We start from the raw sequence: 25,806 nt of genomic DNA, 5'->3' as shown, positions 1-25,806 counted from the left end.
AATTCTCTCTCTCTCTCTCCCCCACCGCTTGCTTGCTAGGCTGGCGGAACGCGAGGCAATTTCTGGCCGGACAAGCAGACGGGCAGAGTGATACATTTCCCAAATACAAAGCTTCAAGAGTTTTCACAGCTTAAACGTGCGTCTCGAATTATGAAAATATATATTTTTCTTTTCACGGTCTTTGAAATAAAGGGAAAATTTTTGAACTATTAAGAGAAGAGAAATATGTGAGCGCACAGTGATGCATTTTAGAAATGCGAAAACTTCATTGCTTGGAATTTTTGCTCAGACCATGAAAAATATTTTTCCTTAATATTTGGAATGAACAGAAAATTCTGAACAATTAGAGAACAAAACAATGTGAGTTCTGTGTAATACACTTTCAACATACAAAACTATAAGAGCTTCGACAATTCAGAGCTTTTTCTCTAACTGTGAAAAATATTATTTCTCCTTCTTCCAAATAAACGGGAAATTGTGAACGATTGAGGAAAAAGAAAAATGTAAAAACTGCCCTTAATTTGCAACCTCATTTGCGCAATCGTTGGAAAAATCTGCCAATGTTATCAAATTGTCAGAGCTTAAAAAATCCCAAATACATCTCACACTTCACTACTTTACTTAATATTAATAATTTCTTTACTTCAACACAAACATTAAATCTGAACACACAGAACAGCGCCACCAAAAGACGTACTAACAAAGGTAAACTAATACTAATATATGCGAAATAAACGAACAATAAAACAAAGCCAAGTGCAGACAGCGAGAAATGTGTAAATGAAACGTAGCAAGGGCTAAACATTAAGAAAAGGAAAGCGAGTGCAGTACACTTCTTCCTGTGAGCACCAGCACGCTAAAGATAAGCATTTCAAGTCTAGCAAAAAGTGCTTCCCAAAGCATCACCCGATGAACAACATGCGCTTTTGATGTACTGTACAAGTCGTTACAGGTAGTGCCAATGTCATGATACTCTTACTGTCGACTGAAATCGGGTATTTGCAACATTTCGACCTCGTTGCACAAGAAAAAAGTATCAGATGCAATGTGAGACCTGGGACGGAGCTGCTGTTTACGTGTGTGTTATCCGTCAGTTTGGTGATTTATTTTTATGTCAATTGCCTTTCTTTTATTATTATATTCATATTCTAAGTTGAGGAAGCTTGGTTTGCAGGTTACCTGCATATTAGGCTTGTTTCAAATGGATGTTTATTCATTCTGAATAATAATAATAATAATAATAATAATAATAATAATAATAATAATAATAATAATAATAACAACTGGATGGAAGACTATCTATTTCTTTATAGCATGTCCTGTTTGCATTCACACCGAAGGTTAAAACTATGCACTTACACCTCTAATACATTTAGTTAAGTGTCTGCAGCTAACAATAAAACACTGTCCTTGCCACCACTGTATGCAAGCTACTGAACTAGAAAGCCTGACGTAGGATTGAGAGAGGGACGAGGAGGATGGGGAAGAAGACTAAATAGTGGTTGGAAAATGAAATACAAAGGAAGACAGAGAGATCTGGGCAGACCCAACCGTTGTGATATCTTCATGTGATTCCACACTGGCAAGGTTCCTGCCACCTGTTAACATACTTCCGCTACACTTAGCGCCAAGAATAGAATATAGAATTTAGGACAAAGGCCTAGCGCTGGGAGCTATGAGGTCATTCAGCGTTGAAACGGGAACTGACAGTAAAAAGGTTTGAAAGGTGTAACTGGAGGACAACCTCCCAGTTGAACTATGAATCAGTTGTTAGGAGAGGTTGGAAAGTAAGATGGAAGAAAGAGAATATGAACGGAGGTACAGTAGAAAGAATGAAAGGGGTTGCAGCTAGGGGCCGAAAGGACGCTGCAAAGATCCTTAAGTAATGCCTACAGTGCACCGCATGAGGTGCACTGACGGCGCTACCCCCCCAACGGGGGGACAAGAGAGTTAACCAAACTAAAGCTGCATTCAAGGTGATGTCATGCCACCACGACATCATGTTCGACAAAATTACTGGCCACAAAATACAAAGTTTAGAGGCAAGACGCTAAAAAATAACAGGGGACCGGTTGTTGTGGCAGGGATACAGCCTTCCGGAGGTTTCCGATGAAAATCCCAATCATAATCCCTTGTTAATTCCATTTTTAAAATAAACAACAGATTGATTTAATAATTTTTCAAAAATGAACAACTGAATGATTTCTCTTTGCATGGGTAAACTGCCACATTATGAATAGTTTATGTCGGTCTGCGGGACCAACATAGATTAAAAAAGAAAAAAAAAATGTTTTTTTTCCCATCTACTGCCGAGCTTTGGATTTCTTTTCCTGCCTTTTCCCCGAATCTTACGACCCTGAATCTTTCAAAAGGCCGGTCTCCCGCTGCCAAGGAGGTAGTTCCCTAATTTATTCCCTTTCCTTTTCATCTTGGACATTGGTTGTCCCTCCTATAAGCGCTTGCCGATAAAGGTTTTACCTGTGTTCAGATCATCCAGTCAATTAATAAATATATGGAATAGGAAAAGACGGAAAGGAAATTAAAAATCGAAAGAGTATAGTATATTCTTACCTAACCAGCTACCACTTTTTCTTTATCACTCTTCAATGCATACAACAATAAGCATGCCATAAGTACTGTTAGAGAACACTGAAACCGAAAAATATTTTTGCAACAGCATTAACACTGAATTTAAAAGCGAAAACTAAATCTAGACATGTTCTTCAACATGAAGACAAGAAATAAAAGACACTACTTTTATAGACAGACTTTGAAAAGGAAATGAACTATATATATACACTATTCAGTAATGAAAACCACGTCTGGCATCCAAGTAACATATTTTGCAAAAGCGATACCGATGATCTAGCAACAGAAATAAGTTTCCCAGTGTGATCAGGGTGAAAAAAGTAGGGGTGGGTTTGAGGTGGGGTTCGCTTTCTGAGAGTGGGCGCTGTCTGATAGATCCGGTATAGGATATACAATCATTTTTCATTAACTTCAAACACTGAAGTTTATGCTGTAAGCTCCCATCAACAAAAGTTCCAGTTTCCATAAAATGATCGCGAGAAAATATCCTTTTCATAACATGGACCAATGACGATGGTGGAAATAGAAAACAACATCATACCTGTGTCAGACCTCAAGAGAGAGTCAGCTGCCAATAAAATGAGCTGTTTATTGCCTCGGGAGAAGAAAACATCACTGATTCGAATCTCACGCAGATGCGTAGGAAGCAAATATTCTGGAACACATTTCTACAAAAGCTATATATGTGTTATACAAGAACGTACCAGCACTTTGTATAATGGCTCTGGCAGACGCCGAGGACCGTACGAAGAAAAAATCGTCAGTTATCCGAACGTTTCAAAACGAGAGATAGATTAGATACATCGATATAAATGTGTATGTATATATATATATATATATATATATATATATATATATATATTTATATATATATATATATATATATATATATATCTCAGACAGGGTGACAAGGAGATAGTCGGTCATCTGTAGGTGGTATTTATTTGCCGACGCGTTTCGTAACACGTTGTTACATCATCAAGGCTAAAAAAGAAAACTTACAAATTAAAATACATGGCATAAAACTAACGACTTCAAGAGTCTCAACATACTATATAAATATACATTAAAACAAGACAATTTATAAAAAGCACCTGCTAGACTAAAAGGTTGAGGACTGAATGACTAAAAGGGAAAAGGAAAGCAGCAAAGAAAACTGGCTCAAGCCAGATACAACTGAACAGAGGTGGTGTGTGAGTTCAACTTAGGAACTAGCTGTTTTATGAATAACGATTCCAAAATGAGTAGTTCGTGTGGATGACTTTTTTGGCCCAAAACAGAGAAGTCAGAATAATTAATACTTGTATTACATATATTTGAATGATTTCTGATATTAGAAAATTCTGGATTGGACAATCTGCAACCAGTACGATGACTAACACCTTTATGTGAATCTGCTCTGACACTCAGCAATCGCTTAGTCGATCCCACGTAAGTCCCCAAATTACATCTGGGGCAAGTATATTTACATACGACTGACGATTGCATTATTGGGCAGATTCTATCCTTAAATTTAAAAAGGGACCCTATTGTAAGTGGATTTTTGGGTATCAAAATGACTTGCAACATGTTAAAATGTTTTTCTATTGCAGACTTCAGATTACTTCTAAATTTATCGTCTAGGACGTATGGGATAGTTGCATAGAGTTTCTTCCGTGGTACTGTACTTATAACAGCCGAGTGAGATAGCTTCTTATTGAATTTAGTTTAAAATTATAAAAATATTTGTGCAAGAAAATTATTTCTATAATAAGTCCCAAGAAGAGGTTGAACCCAGACCAGTAAAAGTAAAAACTTTTAGTTTAAAATTATAAAAACAAGCACTATAAAAAGTTTGAACCCAGACCAGTAAAAGTTTTTTTTCTAAAAATGGAAGTGTTAAAACTGTCATTATGTCGGAACACCAAAACATCCAAGAATGGTAATTGATTATTGTCCTCTCTTTCTAGTGTAAACTTAATATTTGGATGTACTTCGTTGATGTACGAGAGGAACTGATCAGCATGAAAGGCTGATTTGAAAAGAACGAAGGTGTCATCGACAAACCGTTTATATACAAGAGGATAAAAGCTAAGGGGGCAATTTTCCAACATGCCCTCCTCCAGGGAGCACATGAAAATGTTGGAAAACGTGGGGCCTAGAGGTGATCCCATTGCCATCCCATCTATCTGTTTGTACAAACAACCATTAAAAATAAAAGCAGTGTCCAGCACTGCTAACTCCAACAATTTCTTAAAAAGACAACGATCATAATTAAAATAAGTGTCATTGGGTTCGATAAAAATTTTATCTAAAATAACTTCAATTGTTTCCTCCACTGGGACATTTGTAAATAATGACTCAACATCATAACTAGTCATATATAAATCAGAGTCTTGGCATAAAATATATGATTTGAACTCTTCAGAGTTTTTTAAAGTGTGCTGGTTAGAAGTCAACTGTTCTAACAGTTGTACTAAATATTTGGCTAATTTATAGTTAAGAGCGTGGATTGATGACACACTTTAAAAAACTCTTTGAGAACCAGCCCTCAGCTCCTGTATAACTCCTTTTATTTTTTTGTTTTATATGTTCCTGGTTGACTTTCAAGGCCATTGTAGAGTAAAGTACTGAATATGGAGACTCAAGAATTACCTGCACCAGGAAACAAAAATATATATATGTATGTATGTATGTATGTATGTATGTATGTATGTATATATATATATATATATATATATATATATATATACTTGTATATATATATATATATATATATATATATAATATATATATAGATATTATATATATATATACTCAAACATTAAGCTGCAAATATCACTTGAGGCCGAATCCACTATACATTGGGAATACCTTACACCGAAAGGGATTTATTGACAGGTGGATCTCCCTCAGCTAGGAACTGAACCTGGGTCTTAAGTTAACATACAGTGATGTGTGTGCGTGTGTGTTACGGGCAGATAGCGAAATGCACTTAGTGACATTCGATTCCCCAGAGGCTAGTACTAAAACACGGCGAAATACATTTGACCTCCCAGGGGCTAGTACTAGACACGGCGAAACAGTGCAGGTGAGTCACTGCTTCGCCTGTTTAGTACTAGCCCCTGGGGGCATCAAATGTCCCTGACTGCATTTCGCTATCTGCCTGAAATTTCAGGCGGTCCGCGAAATGCCTGGTTTCACTATCTGCGTGTAACATATATATACATATACTGTATATGTAAGTATATAAATACACACACACACGTATACATATATATATATATGAAACTTTAAGTACACATACAATGAAAAACATGTGTTCCAGCGAAGGCAAACAATCTAACAACAACAGCTTTCATAACAGAAATAATTGTAAACAGAAAAAAAACACTTATACAACTATAAAAAAACAGACCACTATAAAAATCCGCGAAAATCACAGTACAGAATATTCTCATGTACAACGACAAATATTCCCAACAGGAGATGTATTACTTGAAAGGGCGGCTTCTGTATTATCAACTTCAAGTGATACTTCCACGTAGCAACTCACAATGAAAAGTTAAACAACATAAAAACGGGTTAGTGTAGTATCCCACGGTTCGTTGAGTATTTCAGTCTGATTACAGCGTAAAAGTATTTTTTTCCTTTTTTCATTCTTTTCTTCTGGTAAGGTTTGGGGCGGGTGGGGTAAGGGGAAGAGGGAGATATGAAGCACATTTTACACATCGACCCGACAAATGACATGTTTAATCAGTGTTAGGAAAGACAGGCACAAACAACCAGCGGACAACGACACTCAGCTGAAATGTATTTACCGCTTCATTTTTTGCCTATTTAAAGTGGGTCAAAAAAATTGTCGACGAACTCGAGTGTTAAATAAACTGCTTTCTTCGTCAACAGATGATTCCGTTTAACGATGATTTTGTTATTTTGTACTGAACATGATTATTCAAATATCTACAAGCAGTATTCTACACACACACACACACACACACACACACACATACACGCATTTGTATATATATAAAAATGGATGTATGTATGTGTGTGTGTGTATGTTCCAGCATAGCTCTGAAACGCATGGAGCAATTTCGACAGTAAGATAATACTGTGGGGTAAGACATCACTATCACCAAAGGGCACCAAAGGGGATGGGGGTGGGAAGGGCTTCCTTGAAACGGGGTTGGTTCTGCCTGTAGACTTAGTAACTAAATAAACTTTACTAATTTATCCTACCTCATTTCGTTATACATATGACTTACTATCTGGTAAAGAATACTGTGGGAGTTGGGGGTGGGAAGAGGGTGACATGTAAAAATAATTGAAAACAACAGATATTAATGTCTAATTAATAGTTTTTGAGGTCGCTGAGATGAATAGTGACACTCCCATGCCCTTTAATTCCAAGTTAGGCCATGATAGGAAGAGGGTGAGAAGGGGCAAAAAAAAAAAAATGTCAAAAATGACAGATATTAGTGTCTAATCCATAGTTTTCAAGGTCGCTGAGATGAACAATAACATTCCCGATGCCCTTCAAGTCTAAGTTCAGCCCCGATAGGAATAGGGGTGAGAACGGGTGAAATACATAATGTCAAAAATGCTGGGCAATGTAACTGAAGCAAGCATCTTAGCAGGAGAGAGAGAGAGAGAGAGAGAGAGAGAGAGAGAGTTTTATTGGTTGTCATGAGAGAGAGTTTATTGGTTGTCATTCAGAGTTTCCCGGGCAATGCAGGGTTGGTTAGTTAGTACATGTATGTATGTATGTATGTATATGTATATATATATATATATATATATATATATATATATATATATATATATATATAATGTATATGTATGTATATATGTTTATATGTATGTATGTATGTATATATATATATATATATATATATATATATATATATATATATATATATGTATGTATATATGTTTATATGTATGTATGTATATATATATATATATATATATATATATATATATATATATATATATATATATATATATATTATATATATATAGGTATACTTGTGTATTTGGCAGTATGGGCCTCGTGGTTTGTTCTGTAGCATACAAGGCTTCGAATGATTTGTTAATTCATTTATCCCATTTTGTATTTCGTCATACTCCAAGGAGAGCACATTTTCAACATCTGCAAATTACGATTAAAACGTGAGACGTTTAATCTCTGTTGGTAAGCAATGATTGTTTTCATAAGGAAGACAAATATTTATTTTCTACCTCGTAAGATATATGATACCAAGAGTGGGAATCATTCATATAAGTTTGTTTAATGGTTATCTGATAAAGATTTCCTCTTCTTATTTCTCTTGGTATTTAATAAGAAGACCCTTGTTTGTCCCTTAGAATGCACGACAAAGACAATGACCAAGTTTGCGCTTGACTTTGGAAGAAAAGGCTGTCCTTCCGTCCCTCTCGTGACCTGGGACACATCAGTAGTCTTCGAATGACTGAACAGAACTTGAGGTCTCGCTGTCAGCCGATTCCAAGGTTCGAATCATCTCCAACTCCGAAGTGAGGCTCAAAGCACAGACTTGCAAACAACGTCACAGCGGCGAGCCTAGTCCCTTTAAACAAATGAACAGTCGTCTTTATGCTTCGTGATTGCGTGTTGACACTATGGGTCTGTCTACTTTAACAGTTAGTCATTTTTAGATGTTAATTTATTTTTCATTTCAGTAAATGAACGAATCACTTTGTGGTGCATGGCTCTACTTTTTTTTTTCTTTTTTGAGGGGGGACCAATTTTAACATAGCAATTATTGTGTTGTGATACATGATATTCAAAACTGAATCTCTTATTTCTCTGAAATCTTTTGATGGGCAGCGGAAGAAAAAGAGAGTTCTCATCAACTGAATTTCAGTCGTGACCTACAAACCTTTGATCTTTTTTTAATATTTTGACTGCGGCCGAAATAAAAATGAGGCAACGAAAAATAAAAAAGGATACGAATAACTTTTGTCATCTATATATTGATATTCTAGAGGTATCAACAATACTTCTCTTTGTACTGACATGTACTAGAATACAGTTTTTAATTTTCGTGAAAAATGAAAAATAAATATCGAACCATACGAGCAAGGACAGAGATACGGTAATAATTTTTTCTAAAAATGTAGAGGAAATGTAGTTCCTTCGTTGGGCACGTATGAACATTCTAATGTTAAAATAAATTTTTTTTTGTATTTCTCGACAATGGGTATACGAGGGGTTATCAAGGTCCCTTTGTCTGTTGGTTTTTAAAAATACTAATTCTTTGCTCTGCTTTGATTTAGGGGGGTCATAATAATCTTGTAAAAATGATTCTTAAAATACAGTAGGGTTGGATATTAGTGTGTGTGTGTGTGTAATTATCCGTTTAAATTAGGAGACAGAAAGATAGTGAATGAGAAAAGTAGAAGCAGAGATCATCCCATAAAAGATAAAAAACAGGATTTGAATGCTTTCGGAGGGAACCACCAATACGCCAGCAAGGATTGGAAATATTAAATATTATAGTTCATGTGACAATCGCTTCTGTCTTTATTCACCATGAAGCTACTTAGTGTACATGTTTATCCAATCTCTCTCTCTCTCTCTCTCTCTCTCTCTCTTTTTAAATGAGTAATTACACACACATGCATATATATATATATATACAGTAAGTTTTAAATGATATATATATATATATATATATATATATATATATATATATATATATATATATATATATATATATACATGGACTAGAGAAATATTCTGCACTTCCGTGTATGCACACTGTCTCCCTACGCCCATGATATAAAACATTTCTGCAGATTTTTTTTCTCTTTGGAACAGAATGATTCATAAAGTTAATGCTCTACAAGCTTTTTGAGTTTGTGAGTTTATTGCACTCTGCACAATCATGCTCTATCTTATTTTATGGACTTGTTATCTTCATGTTCACTGTTTTAATATACTGTATTTGAATTCGACCTCTATATACCCAGGGGCAGCTTAGCTTGACCGGGAATCCTTCAAGATATCAGGCTCAAAATCTGTGCCGCGTCCCCCACCCCCCTAAAAAATAAAAGTATAGTTTACATTTCTACCCACTGCAGAAATATTATGATAGGTCTTGATATTAGATAAATCAAATCTGATATACATTACTGAAACACCAAAAAATGACTGAGTACATGTGATATGGCAGGAACGCGGAACCCTTGCCCTAGAAAAAACGGCAAGAAGGCCTGGAAAGCCTACAGCATAGTACGTGTATGATATATTTATACTTCAAAAAGACTTCAGAAAGCGTTACAGCTCTGAATGGAAGCAAATGCGGATGTAGGATTAAAAAGCAGAAACCAAACAGAAATCTTCACAGGGCGACTGCAAAGGAATTGCACGGTGCATGAAAAAAAGGTTTTGAGATATGACTACTGAAGCAAACTGAAGCCAAGCTTTGGGAGAGATGATGAAAACATGAAAGGACGTAATGCAGATATAAATATAAATATATATATATATATATATATATAATATGGATATATATATATATATATATATATATATATATATATATATATATAGAGAGAGAGAGAGAGAGAGAGAGAGAGAGAGAGAGAGAGAGAGAGAGAGAGAGAGAGAGAGAGAGATCCTGGCAAGCACAATACGCCCTGGATAATACGAAGCAATCTCTGATCTCGTTCTTGTGAAATCGTAAAACACGTCTCTGATGACATTAAAAATGTCCCCTTCCCAAGCCCTCGCCCAAATTTCCTTTACTGCGATTGGGCCGAGTTCCCCTGAGGTCATTCCACGCGAATTTTCGCGTCGGACGACATAATTATAATTCGCGATACGTCGACATTTGAAATTCACTCGTCATTTTCTTCCTCTTTCGTCAAGAGTGAACTGATTTTTAATATTCCTTCTCGCGCTTAAATCCTCTTAACGAAGATTGCTTCCGAAGCTCTCCTTTTTCCTCCACCGATAAATCCCACATTCCTCTGCGGTTTTCTGCCGTGTGTCAAATACCCTATCCCTTTCACACACACACACACACACATATATATATATATATATGTATGTATGTGTGTGTGTGTTTGAGTGTATTTGGGCAAGAGCAGTGGCGTAGGGCGACAATCCGACAGGGAGTCTACAAATTAGGGTTTCATTATTCAACAGTGAATATGAGAACGTGATTTATTTTACATTCTTGCCATTCAGGAGCAATATGCAATGAAATTATCTACATACTGAAATATAAATACAATTTCCCTACTGTGCCTCAGACTGGCGGGGCAGACCTCCCTATGCTTCATTATGCTGATGTGAAACTTGAGCTTAGACTGTACTATGAGACAAGACCTTCGAAACTCCACTTGTATCTTCATTTAAATACGTAAAATTCAACGAAAAATCACTATGTAGATACGGAAAATCTGCTTTCAGATTAAATCATTCATCGTTGAGACGTGCATTTTCAGAATGATACTAAATATGAACCGAGACAGAGGGAATAAGCGACCAAAACATAGGAGTATAAAGGAAAATGCTCCCTGATTTATGTTACAGATTAAAAAATACATATAAGGAATTTTGAAGAAACGGTGAGATTGGTGACCTTCGGACTAGAGGCCAAACCACACACACAGAATATTATCAATTACTCCGGTTATCATATTAAGTGAGGAGACAGTATTCCATGAATAACTTAGTGACTGACATGTGTGTGTGTTCCAAGTTCCAAATTATGGTGTGTAATTCATTACAGCACTCCGTTACATATCCCAAGGTTTTCATTTAAAGCGTGACGACACCACCTACGAATTCTTCCTCTGAATGATAAAGTTTCTGAGATATTCGATATTCGTTTTACATGATTTACACTGTTCCGTTTTGACTCAACTGTTTAACATTAGTCTTTATTATCTTAATTTTACAGGCCCCAATTCGTTGAATTGGTGAAATTATTGTAATTTATAACTGCCTGCTTGTGCGGAAATAGTAAATAAAATCTTTTCCTTTTTGCCGCTGAAAGTGGTACGAGTTGGACTGGAAGTATGTTAGTGGACAGATAAGGTCTTCCCACTTCGAGTTTCCATTTCAGCCACAACATTTCACGGAACCTACAAACGCTGGCTGGCATTCATGATTCACACAATCGCCATTACTCTTACCTTAGCTGTCATGATGCCGTGCAACCTCACTTCGTGAGGGCTTAACCTGATAGGATTCAGGCACAAATACAGTTTGTTTCTGTGTACCTTTCCCGCAAGCAGTCTTCCCTTCGTTATTCTATTTTCCTTTGTCCAGCTATTATCTTATTGCAGTTGTACTCGCAAAGCAGTTTAATTTGATGCACGGATGAGTATTGAGTGACATTAAAAGTTTTACGCTATATGTTTTATTAAATACCACTGGTATTAGGTACTCGAAATGTTCCGTTATTTTTCGGGTTTGAAATGCGAAACGCTGTGCCTAATATGATGCCTCGATTTACTATTGCCAGTCCTCATGGGAAATAATTTATTTTTTTTACTTTTATAAATAATTTGGTTCCCATTTTCGCTGTTTCAATTAAGTGTAGCAATTTCAATCTTCCATGGATATTAAGTAGTTACAAGTTTTTTTTCCTCTCTCTCTCTCTCTTTCTCTCGCCCGTTGACCTTTCTCTGTGCAGCAAATCACACATAACTGGCAGATATTTTAGCCCAGTAGCTTGAAAAGTTGACACTTGGAGCCGGTTACAACCCGGAGGCAGACTGCTGACACAAGCTGCCACGGGAAATTTTATGACTGTTCTAAGCTCTCGACGGGAAAATTAAATTGAAATATTGTCAAATCCTAAAATGTATTGCGAATCCACTTGCATCAATCACCTGTGACCTACATTATGCAATCGTGTTGACCACTTGACATTTCCAGCGAAATAGAGGTGGAATTACAAGGAGGTCAGAACTAGCGCGATGCAAATACAAAACTTTTATAATATGCCATACAGGTACATTATCTTTCCCGCTGGGACATCAGGCTTATCTATAATGGAAATTATACATAAGCCAGGATTTATTTAATTATGTTAGACTGCTGCAAGCGATTTCGGAACTATTGTGAAGAGCAGCAAAGGAGCTTATCGAAAATGTCAGGTATTATCCTTTGAAATAAGTGAAATCTCATATGAAGTAAATTGTTTACCTCAAACAATAAACAGCAGACGAAATGCTGCCTACTGTACTTTGCTGCAAACACTGACTTCCATAAAAACGATTATATTACTCCCCTAGTGGATAAACAGATTCTGGGTTATGACATCTCTCTCTCTCTCTCTCTCTCTCTCTCTCTCTCTCTCTCTCTCTCTCTCACCCCGTGTATGTATGTATGTATGTATGTGGCGTATACATATATATACGAACATATATATATACATACATATGTAAATATATACATACATATATACATATGTAAATATATACATATGTATATGTATACACTACGATACTCTTTAGCATCTACTTCATCGTTACTGACATAACTGTTTATACATACACCACGGCGCCTTCATTGGGCATATACCTCATGTTGGTACGAATTCCACTTGTTCATAAATAGTTTTTCAGTGACTTCTTTTAACACAGCATTCATTTCATGAACAAGTATCTAAGTCGTTAAAAGTTCAACTTTTTTTTCTTGCACAATTTCCGTATTAAAGTTCATTTTGAATAAAATAGGTTTTGCATTTGTACATAACTCTTGATTATTCTCTATCTCAAATATTTTCCAAGAGGTTTGGACACACTGTGAATTGTATTGTTCTACCCATTTAGCAAAATAATTCAAGTTTGTTTACCATAATATCTATTTTGCTTCGAAGTACCCAAACTATTACAACTGACCCAAAGCAGAGAATTCTTTTCTCGACACCAACTTTTATAAACGTTTAACGTCTGATAAATAATTTGAATCTTTTTCCTAAACTGTCCAGAGATGGACGACGAAGTTATAACAATTAGGTATACAATCTCAAGGTACTTTAACTTACGCTAACAATCTAAACCTCAATTAGCTTCGAGTTTTTTTTTGGTTTATTATTAACGCTCAGCCACCATGATACTGTTGACTGAGGGTCAGATCGGTCAATACCCACATTTTTTTCCTGTTCAAAGGAGAATGCGTCTTCGTGCATTTAACCAAAAGCCCTTTTCACTTTGTCCGGTTTCAAGTAACTCAGATTTTGGATCCAGGTCCTCAGGAAATTTTCTTATTTGGGGTTAAGGTAACAAGTAAATTCTTAAATTTGGAATCAAGCACAATGCAATTCCTCTATTCCAGAATCACCCACCAAATAACTGCCCCATTCCAGAATCATGTGCCAAGTAACTCCTTTATGCCAGAATTAAGTATCACGATTGCCTTGTTTTAAATCCAAGTAACAGGTAATTGCCTTATTGCAGAATCAATTACTGAAGTCATTTCCTTACTTGAATCGAGTATCAAGTAAAGTCCTTCCCTCAGTTCAGGTACTATAAGAGACGTTCATCCCTCAAACTGAGGTACCGAGTAATTTCTTATCTCAGACTCAAGTACCAAGTTAATTCCCTATTACGAACTCAAGTATCATGAAACTTAACTATATTCGACCCTACTATCATTATCCTTTTCATTTTTCGGACCCGCATGATTTTATAAGTGTCGGCTGCATCCGTGAATTCTGGATACCAGCCATCAGGAGTTTATCCTGTATTATGAAGATATTTAAAGAAAAATAACTACCTTGTTCGTAACATTTTTCTTGTTTGCTGATATTTCCTACTTATGCTAAGAACCCAAGTTAATCATAATAAGTTTTAATGTGCAGAAGACACGTTAGAGGAAATGAAAGTTTAAGAGGAAATGAAAGTTTTACCCAACCGCTCCTCTTAACTGTCAGTCGAGATACGTTCTTGAACCACGCTATTAACTCTTAAACGAAGCTTCATAAGTCTGACAATTCTTCTCAATAGAAGAATCATATAATCCCCCGCCTCTCCCTTTCCTCCCCTTCCCCCCCACCGGTCAATGGCACTTGACGTATATCATCTCTCTCTCCTGTTGAAAAGGCGCGGATTAATGGACACGAAATTCATTAATATCGCTCTTCCAGATCCTGCAGCAAAAGACTGTTATGTCCCCCACAGTTATTGCCTCACCTAGCCCGCTTCCCCAAGGGGGCATATTGCCTCAAGGAGATGAAAATATCAAACAAATACCATCCATTTCGAGGCCACGCATTCATGCATCTTCATAAACTATGAAATAAAAGACGATGAGATGATTACCGTTCCTGATTATCGCCTGGTCATTTCCTTATCACAGAAATGAAAGACATAATTTTTATCAACAATAACGTCCTCACATCCCTCGTCTGATCCCTGTGACCGCACCAAAATAAAAAAAATCATGAGGGGAGAGATATGTTGTTAAAAAAAAGACCGAAATAACTTCATTATGCAATTTATTCGTTGTCAGCTCAATTTAGTTACTGTCATTTGAAAGTCTTATCAATGACAAAAGTCATTGGGGATCGTAGTTGCTTCCCAATTTCTCAGCCAGATGTTTAACAAGATCTGGAGGCCATTTTTTGATACGGAAGAGGAGGGCCACAAATTATGAAGACCTTTCACACTCTTATCTGTACACAGTTTTATTGATCTGTATATTGATATAATTTTTGACTGCACGGTAGTGAAAGGCTTCAAGTACCCTTTTCCTCTCTTGTTTTGCCCTGTGGGTTCTTGAATACAAAAACAAGTTTATATCAGCAACATCTGCATTCAGAACTACCTACCTACTTATTTGATATGGGACATTACACATTCTCTGACTGAGCGGTCGCACAAAGCGTTAGATTGCTGGCTTTCAGCACTAAGTCTTTAGAGACGAGGCTGCTAACTCATGCGCTTTCCCACCCTCGATGCAATCCATCACAGTCTTCTAAACCAGGTACCTACTACACATCTTAAGCTTGCATGGACACGATGAGATTTTAATAAAACGGAACTTGGGACCTTTCACTGGTGAGGCGAACGCTCTGGCTATTCAACCACAAATGCTGACCCTTAAGATAACTCTCGGTAACATCTGGCTGATACCTAATACATCCGAGTTAGAAGGGAAGTGAATCATGAATGAATCATGATATGCGTATTGTCAAGCCCAGTATTGGGGCGCTTTCTCCGTTAGCACGGATTTAATGATCATAATATCAAATTTACCAAAACTAGGAAAAGAATATTACGACACCGAGAAACTTAAAAGGCGTAACGGGGACAAAGAGCGAACCGGCGAAACCCCTCTGTTGATGTGTCACCATGAAACCGTTGAAGGACGAGCTCTGTGTCTCGTTCATTTCTTGAAAGATGGCAGAGAAGGTGGATGGAGGTGAGAGATAAAAAGTGAAGATGAGAAATAACAGGGAATTTACTGATAAACCAGACAGCAAGAGGAGGGATGAGAAGCAGACATTGAAAACCGTTTTACTTGCCAGAGAATTGATGAGATCTCGTCATGGGAGCCCCGAGAAGATATTAGCAGCGGAGGTAAATTGATAAGGCGGCCACAAGTAGATGGGATGACAATAAAGAAGAGGGAAACACGATAAAAATGGAATGGGAGCAAAAACGGAAGCGGTAAAGATATCAAATTGAAATCATGGTAAAACAATGGAAATTTCCTCCTAAGTACAGAATTAACCGACGGGGTCGATGTCCTTGGTAGCTTCCACGAAGGTCTCATACTGAAAACAAAAAATGACTTCAAGAATCATTTGCAAAACACGATTTTTTCCCTTTGAGCTTTGAAAATACGCAAAAAGAATAGATATTGCCGTACGAGGTACGATTTTATACTCGTTTTCATATAGAGATAAATATCTTCATGTTTTGAAAGTAAAAATGCACTGAAGCCGTATTTTCAGGAAAAACTTAACGCACACGCGCAAAAAACTAAATATTTTTCCTCGTTTATTAGCATGTCAACATTATAATAAGGACTTGCACTTTTATACTGTGCTTCCAACGACAAATGAAAATGAGTTATTGATCAGTATATATCCTTGATATTCACAGCATCCAATGAGGATTCCAATCTCACTTTTAGTACCGACATTTTTGTTGATAACTGAATTCTGAAATACCTTTTTCAAATTATCCATTTAATTAATTCCCTAAAAAATGCCATTAATTAATAACTGTTTTCGTGTGTGTAAGTATACATATACATACATACGTGCATATGATCATGAAGCTACAAATATCGCTTAATATCAAATCCATGCTACCTCGGGATAGCGCGGATTTGATATTGAGCGATATTTGTAGCTTCATGATCGTATATAAATCACGGTGTGATAAAAAAATGTCATACGTGCATATATACTGTATGTGTTTGTATATGCCCGTGAAGGTAGTTTTTTCACCAGAATACAAATGACATTTTTGTGCTTCCTAATACTGTGGCTATATAAAAACCACGCGAAGCAGAATCAAAATCAATTCTTGCTTCCTTTGAAGGCTTCGTGAATAAAGTCACTCCCACTCTGTTCTCAGCCCCAAAAAGGCATAGGCTTGAATCCTAATCAGGGAAGGTAAACCCTGTATGTTATTCACTTTGCTGCAAGTTATCTTACGTTTTAGTGAATTCGATATAAATGAGTTACTTGTGACTTAGTATTTAAAAGGGATATATATCTATATCTATATACATTATATATATATATATATATATATATATATATATATATATATATATATATATATATATATATATATATATATATATATATATATATATATATATATATATATATATATATATATATATATATATATATATATTGAGACCGTTTTGTGACGATCTGCATAATATAATCTTCATTTATTCTTGATGGCACAACTAAGCTTTGGACTTGAAGCATCAGGGAATGTGGTCTGAATCAGGATGGGGGAAGGGTTCAGACCTCCGAGATTGGAGAATTTCTCCTTTGGCAGATGTGATAAGAAAGCAGAAGTTGGATATATACCCAAATTGCAATATATTTTCAATTATTCGAAGGAAAGTGGGAGATCATCAGATTTTTTTTCCAGAAGATTTAAGTACTAAGAGTAAATTTACATTTTTCTATTGATTGGGGTAAAACATTTACTCTTACAGACTTACAGCGAATGGTTTAAACCATCGGATTTTGGCACTGTGAAACTCCGTTTCGAAACTTCTTATTCTCATTGTGAGAATACTATGATCAAGCGTCTGATAACGACTTTCTTGAAGTCTCATTTTGGTGAAAAAATGTAAAGAAGGTTCATTTGACAAAAAATAACACTCCGTGCAGAAAAATGAAAAATGTTATATTGAAAGAAAATGGTAGTGCTTTATCGTTTTTCGCGTTTGCAAACAAATCGGTTAGCAGCAATTCAGACGAGGGCGAACGAGGTTAGACATATTGAAAGAGGACGCGAGGCACCAAACACTATCAACACGACGCAACCAGAGTCCCTCTGCTGACTTCGGTACGTTCGCCGGACTGCAGTGACTCTGCTTCGCTTGGTTTCGAAGAATTGGGAGGTTGATAAATACATTAAGGAAGGAAGGAAAGGTGGATATAAGAGAGGAAAGAAAAGTAAAAGTGGAATAGAGAGAAAGAAGAGTAGGGAAAGGTGTGGGGAGCCGCCCATAAAGAAACCAGAGATCTACCTCTTGAAGTAAGGAAGGTTATATGAATCAATCCATACTGAAGCAGGGATAGCTTTTTCTAAGCTTGGCGGTAAATGGAGAAAAACAGTCACCGAGCAGAGTACGTGAGAGACGTGGCGGTGTGGCGGGTGTTACAAAACCACTTGAGAGGAGGAGGGATTTTATCTTAGCTCAACAAAATTGTCAGTGCGAGTGCTCATAGAAGCAGACAGCGACACCTGGCGGCGGACAGATAGGCTACAGGTTGTACTACAAGGGAAGAAGCAAAGACACTGATCAGATGAATTTCCTGTTTAATTCAATCCTGTAAGGGAGGGTGGGGTGGGGGGGGGGGATGTAGGATGAGAAGCACCTCCAACAAGGGAGCTGTATTCGGAAGAGGGAAGGATAAAGGCAACGTCAAGTTTGGCGTCTTGAAAGGGGGAACAGGACATCTAATTTTCTCAGTACATCGATCTATTTCAACTATGTGATCCCCCCAACAACTCTGAAATAGTTTGAATTACGGGGATTTTTCCCCAAGGACAGAGAGATGATGACATGGCCGAAATGCATTTTCCTTTATCGGCGACTAATGATGCCTTAGTTGGACGAACTAAGCACCTTTTGTGGTTTGTGAGATTATAACAAACGTCAACAACTACGAAGCCTCGCTGGGTTTCCCTGACGCAATCGGCTCCTTGATCAAATCGTGATATGGTATGCATCGACGGTCCCCGAGCAGGCAGGCTAACTTACGTCAACAAGTATTATACGTTAATAATCAGCTATTATTCCGAATTAAGACCCAAAGAACAGCCTCGCAGACAGCATCGAATAGGTGAGAAATCCCTTTAATCCGGTGGATAAATCGTCTTTGTGGCATCATTGATTACTGATATGCCAAGTGACTTTCCCCTTTAAAGGCTATTTTTATTATAACAAAAAGCATAGGTTAACTTCGAGTTAGCATTCTCTTGGAAAATATTTCCAGATTTTTCGTTGTAAAAAACCAAATTCTTTTACAAACTTCTCTTAGAGTAAGCAAGAAATATTTTTGGTATATATTTACACAGCCTATCGCACGTAAATAGACTCACTGGATGAACACGAAACAAAAGATGAATTCTCGTCTGTCGCAGTTCGCTGTTGACCTACTGACCTTTGTTGCTATTTTCGCTTTTCACTGCAGCCGAAATAAAAATGAAATTATGGAAAATATTAGGACACTTTTGTATCATCAACATATTGGAATATTTCAGAATTTCAGCATTATTTCTTTCGTTTTGACATATCCTCAAATGTTATAATTACTGTTCAAAAATATAAGGGAACTACTATTTAGGGAACTACTATTTGAGAAACAAAAACGCCGAAACGTACAATAAGCTACAGTAACACCATCAATAGGTGTAATGACTTCCTCTACGTATAGTATGTACATTATAATAATCCTCTATGTATAATAATCAAAATTAATTAGCTTGTAAATTCAGTTGTTGAAATATCGTGCCACAACTAGGTCACAGATGGAACAAAAGTTGTTGAATGGAGGCAACACAGCTGGTTCACTTCCATTACTGCAACGTAACGCTCGTGAATTTCTCCTCTCGGTTCACGCCACCTGAATTTTTCCTCTCAGGTCATTCCATCTGAAATTTTTCTGTTGAGGTCATTCCACCTGAATTTTTCCTCTTGTGTCTTTTTACCTAAATTTTTCCTCTTGTGTCTTTCTTTCCACTTGAATTTTCCTCTTGTCTTTCCACTTGAATTTTCCTCTTCTGTCTTTCCACCTGAATTTTCCTCTTGTGTCTTTCCACATCTGAATTTTCCTCTTGTGTCTTTTTACCTAAATTTTTCCTCTTGTGTCTTTCTTTCCACTTGAATTTTTCCTCTTGTCTTTCCACTTGAATTTTCCTCTTCTGTCTTTCCACCTGAATTTTCCTCTTGTGTCTTTCCACCTGAATTTTTCCTCTTGTGTCTTTCCACCTGAATTTTTCCACTTGGGTCTTTCCACATGAATTTTACCCACTCAGGCAATTCCACTTGAATATTCCCCTTGGTTCATTCCACCTGAATTTTTCCGTCGTTTCATTCCTCATAATTTTTTCCTCGCAAGCCATTCCGCCAGAATTTTTCCATGTCGGGTCAGCCCATCAGAATCTTTCCTCTTCTGTCATTCTACCAGAATTTTTCCACTCTCGGATCATTCCTCTTAACATTTTTTCTCTGGGCTCATTCCACTAGAATTTCTCCTCTCAGATTGTGCCACCTGAATTTTCCCTCTCAGATCATGCCACCTGAATTTTCCCTCTTAGGTTATTTGACCTGATTTTTCCTCCGATGTAATTCCACCTGAATTTTTCCTCTAGAATCATTTCATCTGAGTTTTGACTCTGGTAATTCTACCTGAATTTTTCCTCTTGGGTCATTCCACCTGAATTCTTCCCTCTCAGTTCATTCCACGTGAATTTTTTCCCTTTTTTGTGTTACTGCGTCTGAACTTTTTCCTCTCTAGTCATTCCACCTGAATTTTTTCTCTTGCGTCATTCCTTCTGAATTTTCCCCATCTCGGGTCAATCCATCTGAATTTTTTCCTCTAGGGTCATTCCACCTAAATTTTCCTTCCCGGCATTCTTCTTGAATTTTCCTTTCCGGGTCTTTCCTCTTGAATTTTTTCTTCACAGGGTATTCTTCCAGAAGTTTTTCTCAGAGTCCTTTCCACCTGAAATTTTCGTCTAGGGTCATTGCACCTTAAGTTTTTCCACTAAGTTATTCTACTTGAAGTTTTCCTAGCAGGGTATTCCACCTTAATTTTTCCTCTTGGGTCATTCCACCTGATTTGTTCTCTTTTGGATCATTCCAACTGAATTTTCCCTCTTAGGTCTACTGCACATGAGTTTTTTCCTCTTAGGTCATTCCACCTGAATTTTTCCCTCCTGGGTCATTCCACCTCATTTTTTCCATCGGCCAAAATCACATTTCATCCATCGACCTTTGAAATTCGCCTTTGATTCCAATATTCCAGTTTTTCTCTCCCGGCGAAAATGAATTGGTTTTTAATTTTCGTCCTCGCGACTAAATCCTCTTAACGGAGATTACATTTGGGTCTCACATTTTCCCCCACCAATAAATCCCACATTCCTCTGGGGATTTTTGCTGTGTAAAAAATGCCCCCAAACCAACACATGTCTCTTCCCCCAAAATTCCATTTGTTTTTTCTATTTAGTTGGAGTTGGTTTCAATCGGCTCGGGAACATCATGCGATCATATTTCCGCATATCGTATAATAGCGGTGGGATAATTGTCATATTTTCGATGTATGAAAATAATCAATTACGTTGTCAGTATCAAAATACTGAAATTAAAACCGTGCACTCCCATGATAATCAAAACTCGCCGATATGTTTATGAATTTGACGAAACTAATATTTCTTTTTATTTTAGTCCATAAACTTGACAAACAAACATTGATAAATTTGCACCCGATAACATTGTCAAAACTGTGAAATTAGATTCTGGGAAGCATGTCTAAACCTTTTAAATTTGTGTAGGGGATATTTTTTATTTACGAAATTTGCATAAGGAAGCGTACCAAAAACTCTGAAATTTGTTTATACAAAAAACTAAAATTTACACAAGGGATCTTTAGCAAAATCTGTGATACTTGTACAGAGAAACTAAAAAAAAAAAAAAAAAAAAAACTGAAATTTGCATGGAATGGGACTTTCTCAAAACTGTACAATTTGTATAAGAAACTTTATAAATTACTGTGAAATCTGCAAGAGTGAATGTTATCAAAACGGTGAAATTTCCATGAAGCAAGTGGGGTATTAGTAGAGTTCAATGATTTATGAAGCTTAGGCTGCCAGGTCTAGTAATGGGGCACTTTCGGTCATTCAGCGCTTACAACAGTTAAAGAAGTTGGAGTGGCTGGACAGCACGGTAAAGAGATCAGAAAAATGTGATGAAGTACAAGGGTCTAAAGGCGGAACTGGGGACAATCCACAGCTGTATTTAGAAGTAGCCTAATATTGATCTGGCCTGGACTACAAGAATGAAGGAAGGAAGCGGGAATGGGTGTAAAGTAAAAGGTTAAACGTGGGTGCAGCTATAGGGGCCGAAGGGATGCTGCATCACCTTTTAGTAATGCCTACAGTGCACCACGTACAGAGTTCTGATATAAGTAATCAGTCTGCAGATGATATATGAAGAAGTTTTATGAAGTTGTCTTGTTGAATAATTTATAATATCAGTAATCCCACACTGATCATTTCAAAGGTTTAGAAATCATATCACACACCTTTTACTCTGAAGTTCATTTACTCTGCCATGTACTCATTCACCGATGGGAGAAGTAGTTGCAAAGTAATTGAATAAACATGAGATGGATTATACAAGGATATTCACAATGGTATTACCCATGGTGTAATCGCTTCTTTTACCTGACTTGCCACCTGGATGACAGAGAAAAAATATGAATGTGAAAATATAGTAACGAATTACGGTAAAATTCTGCCAGATGTGCTTGACGATCAATATGAAAATCAGTGCAATATTTCGAAAGAGCAGAAATGCACGATTCACGACGGACTGGTTAGGAATTGATGTCATGGGAGAGATATACTGAATAAATATAGAAATAAAATTAAATTCAGGAATTGCGATTTCAGCTAAATGAATCAAACGTAATCACACGCACATACACAATTCGTTATTTAAGCTGTTAATTAATGTTTGCTGATAAGGTTCCTTCAATAACAGCTGTAAGAAATAGTGTGGGAAAACCTTTCAAGCCCAAGAAAGACATACTTCTGAAGTCTGTATTTGGTATCTGACAAGGTCGGCTACGGATATTATTTATGGTATATATATTAACTGCTGCTGTGTTCTTTAAAATATGCAGCTTTTTGTCTCCATCCTGTACAAGGAATGTTTATACGCCCTTCTTCCCGTTCACCTGCTATAACCGAAAAGGTCTGCAAAGCGATTCCAGTTTGGTAGAAAATAAAGAGAAAAAGAAAATAATGAAAGATTTTCGACCAGAGAAGTGGCTTGTGATAGACGTCACCCCGAGTGATCGGCAAATCAGGAGATGAAAGTGAGGAGGAGGTGGATGGAGAGGGTCTCTCGATTTCCATTTCCATTTCAGCTTCGACATTTCACGAGACCTACAACCGTCGCCCCTGGCACTCGCGGTTCAGCCACCAGCCATCACTCTTGCCTTTGCTGCTACGGTGCTTTGCGTTAATTATTCACTTCCTGAGGCGCTGGATTGACAATCTGCATTGTATGCAACAATGAGAGGGTTTGTCACTGACCAAAAAAATGAGTTTAGCGTTTGTTTAAACGGATAATTTACTGTGAAAGGTTTATCGTCATATCTTCATATCTAATAACGTTCTTATTACATATATATATATATATATATATATATATATATATATATATATATATATATATATATATATATATAAAAATATAATAAACTGTGTATATATTATATACACACACACACACACACACACACACACACACACACATATATATATATATATATATATATATATATATATATATATATATAATATATATATATATATATATATATATATATATATATATATATATATATATATATATATATATATATATATATATATAAATAAAATTTTAGTCGAGTAAATGTTCTAAACCTATAATTCTTTCTCAGGATTTTCAGTTCACATGAAAGGACGAACCATTGTTCAAATTCTTATTAAATCTGTCTGATATTAAGCCGTATGCATAACATTGGTCAACAGTAGCTTTTCAGCTAAAGGCTGTAAAACAAGCAATCGCTGTTTCTAAATACCATGGAAGATTAGGTGAAACTCTTTGACAGTTTTGACGTAATCAGATACTCAGAAACAAAACAAAAACAAAAAACTTGAGTCTTACATGAATAAATTCCCATAAATAACAATGAATAGATTTACAAATATTTCTGTTGGGCTGACGAATTCTTATCGTTAAAAATAAAAACAGAGAATTCTGCAATTAACTGGCTTTGGAATTTGAAGTGAATCACTGTTCTATGTTTTTTTAAAGCCTACAAAAATATTTCCATCTCTCTCTCTCTCTCTCTCTCTCTCTCTCTCTCTCTCTCTCTCTCTCTCTCTCTCTCTCTCTCTCTCTCAGAATCAAATAACAGATTAACAATCGTTAACCGATACTAAAACTTTGTAAGTTAGAGCGACTAAAACTTTGTAAGTTAGAGCGACTCAAGCCACTAACGTTTCTGCTTAGTTGTTATGGGAACACTCGACCTCTTTTCATTCGATTGTCAGTTGGCAAGAGCAACGAAAAGGGCAGCCCACGTTTACAGCAAATTTCGACCGTGAAAATTTGAACGGGAAATGTACGAGGATCTTTGTTAGAATTCTGTCAATGCCTAAAAAGCCTCATGATACCCGTTTTGTCAGGTCGCATTCTTCCAATTGACATCTGAAAAGGAAAATGTGTGAAATTAGCAAGTGTAAAGTGTGCCTCGCCTTTCTTTACCTGGTAGTAAGCCGACTCTCAATTTTTGCGTAACTCATTAAAGATAATTGTATTCTATCACACCTCCAAACTAAGCACAACCTGCTGTCGTTATTTGCAAAAACATCTCTATACTTAACGAGATTTTCAAAACTTTAATAATCTAGGGGTCTTCTGCAATATTATCTAGCTACACTAAGAGCTATGCTTTTGAGACCGAAATGCAGAACAGAAAGTGTACTTCATTTATCATTTTACGTATTATCCACTAGTAAAAGGAATGGAATCCCATAATGGAATGAATTATCGCAAACAATGTACTTTTTATAAAAATGCCTAATATACCTGGTTATGTCACAATTTTTCCCTATAAAACGTTGTTTTTTTTTTAACCGAGTACGTAATCAGGACGCCTCTCTCTCTCTCTCTCTCTCTCTCTCTCTCTCTCTCTCTCTTTGTACCTTTTTTTTCAGTACCGTTTAAATATCTAATATTTTTTAAATGCTGAGTATTTAACAACGGAAAGTTGTGTCCATCAGGTAAATCCTAGATACTGGAGCAGCGCGTTGAAAACCTTGTTGTAAAATGTAGTCCCTTGTCAATCTCGTTTTCCAGGATTTGCGTTTCAACACAGGTCATACAACGGCCAGAGATCCAAAACGTTGTTAAAACTGAACCTTCATCTAATTACTTGACTCTTTTTGCAGCAGCTCTCTTTGATTGCCATTTCTTCTGTGATTTTAAAATGTTTTATCTTCTTTTTTACAATTTATGTCGTATATGGTTCACGACACAACATGACGTGTCAGCAGTCTTTAAATTCACGTGATCGGATTTTGATAAAAATCAGCGAGATTGGCTCAAGCATTCTTTGTCATTCGATATTTATTAGTTTTGCATACGTATTTCGAAGATTTTTACACCCCCCCCCGACACACGCACACACACATGGTTATCCACGGAAAGCGCGTCTCAGGTCGACGTCAAATGAATTCCTGTCCCTGGGCTAAAGCAAG

Source organism: Macrobrachium rosenbergii, chromosome 5 (assembly GCF_040412425.1).
Source record: "Macrobrachium rosenbergii isolate ZJJX-2024 chromosome 5, ASM4041242v1, whole genome shotgun sequence".
Classification (NCBI taxonomy): Eukaryota; Metazoa; Arthropoda; class Malacostraca; order Decapoda; family Palaemonidae; genus Macrobrachium; species Macrobrachium rosenbergii.
This window is presented reverse-complemented; position numbering follows the sequence as displayed.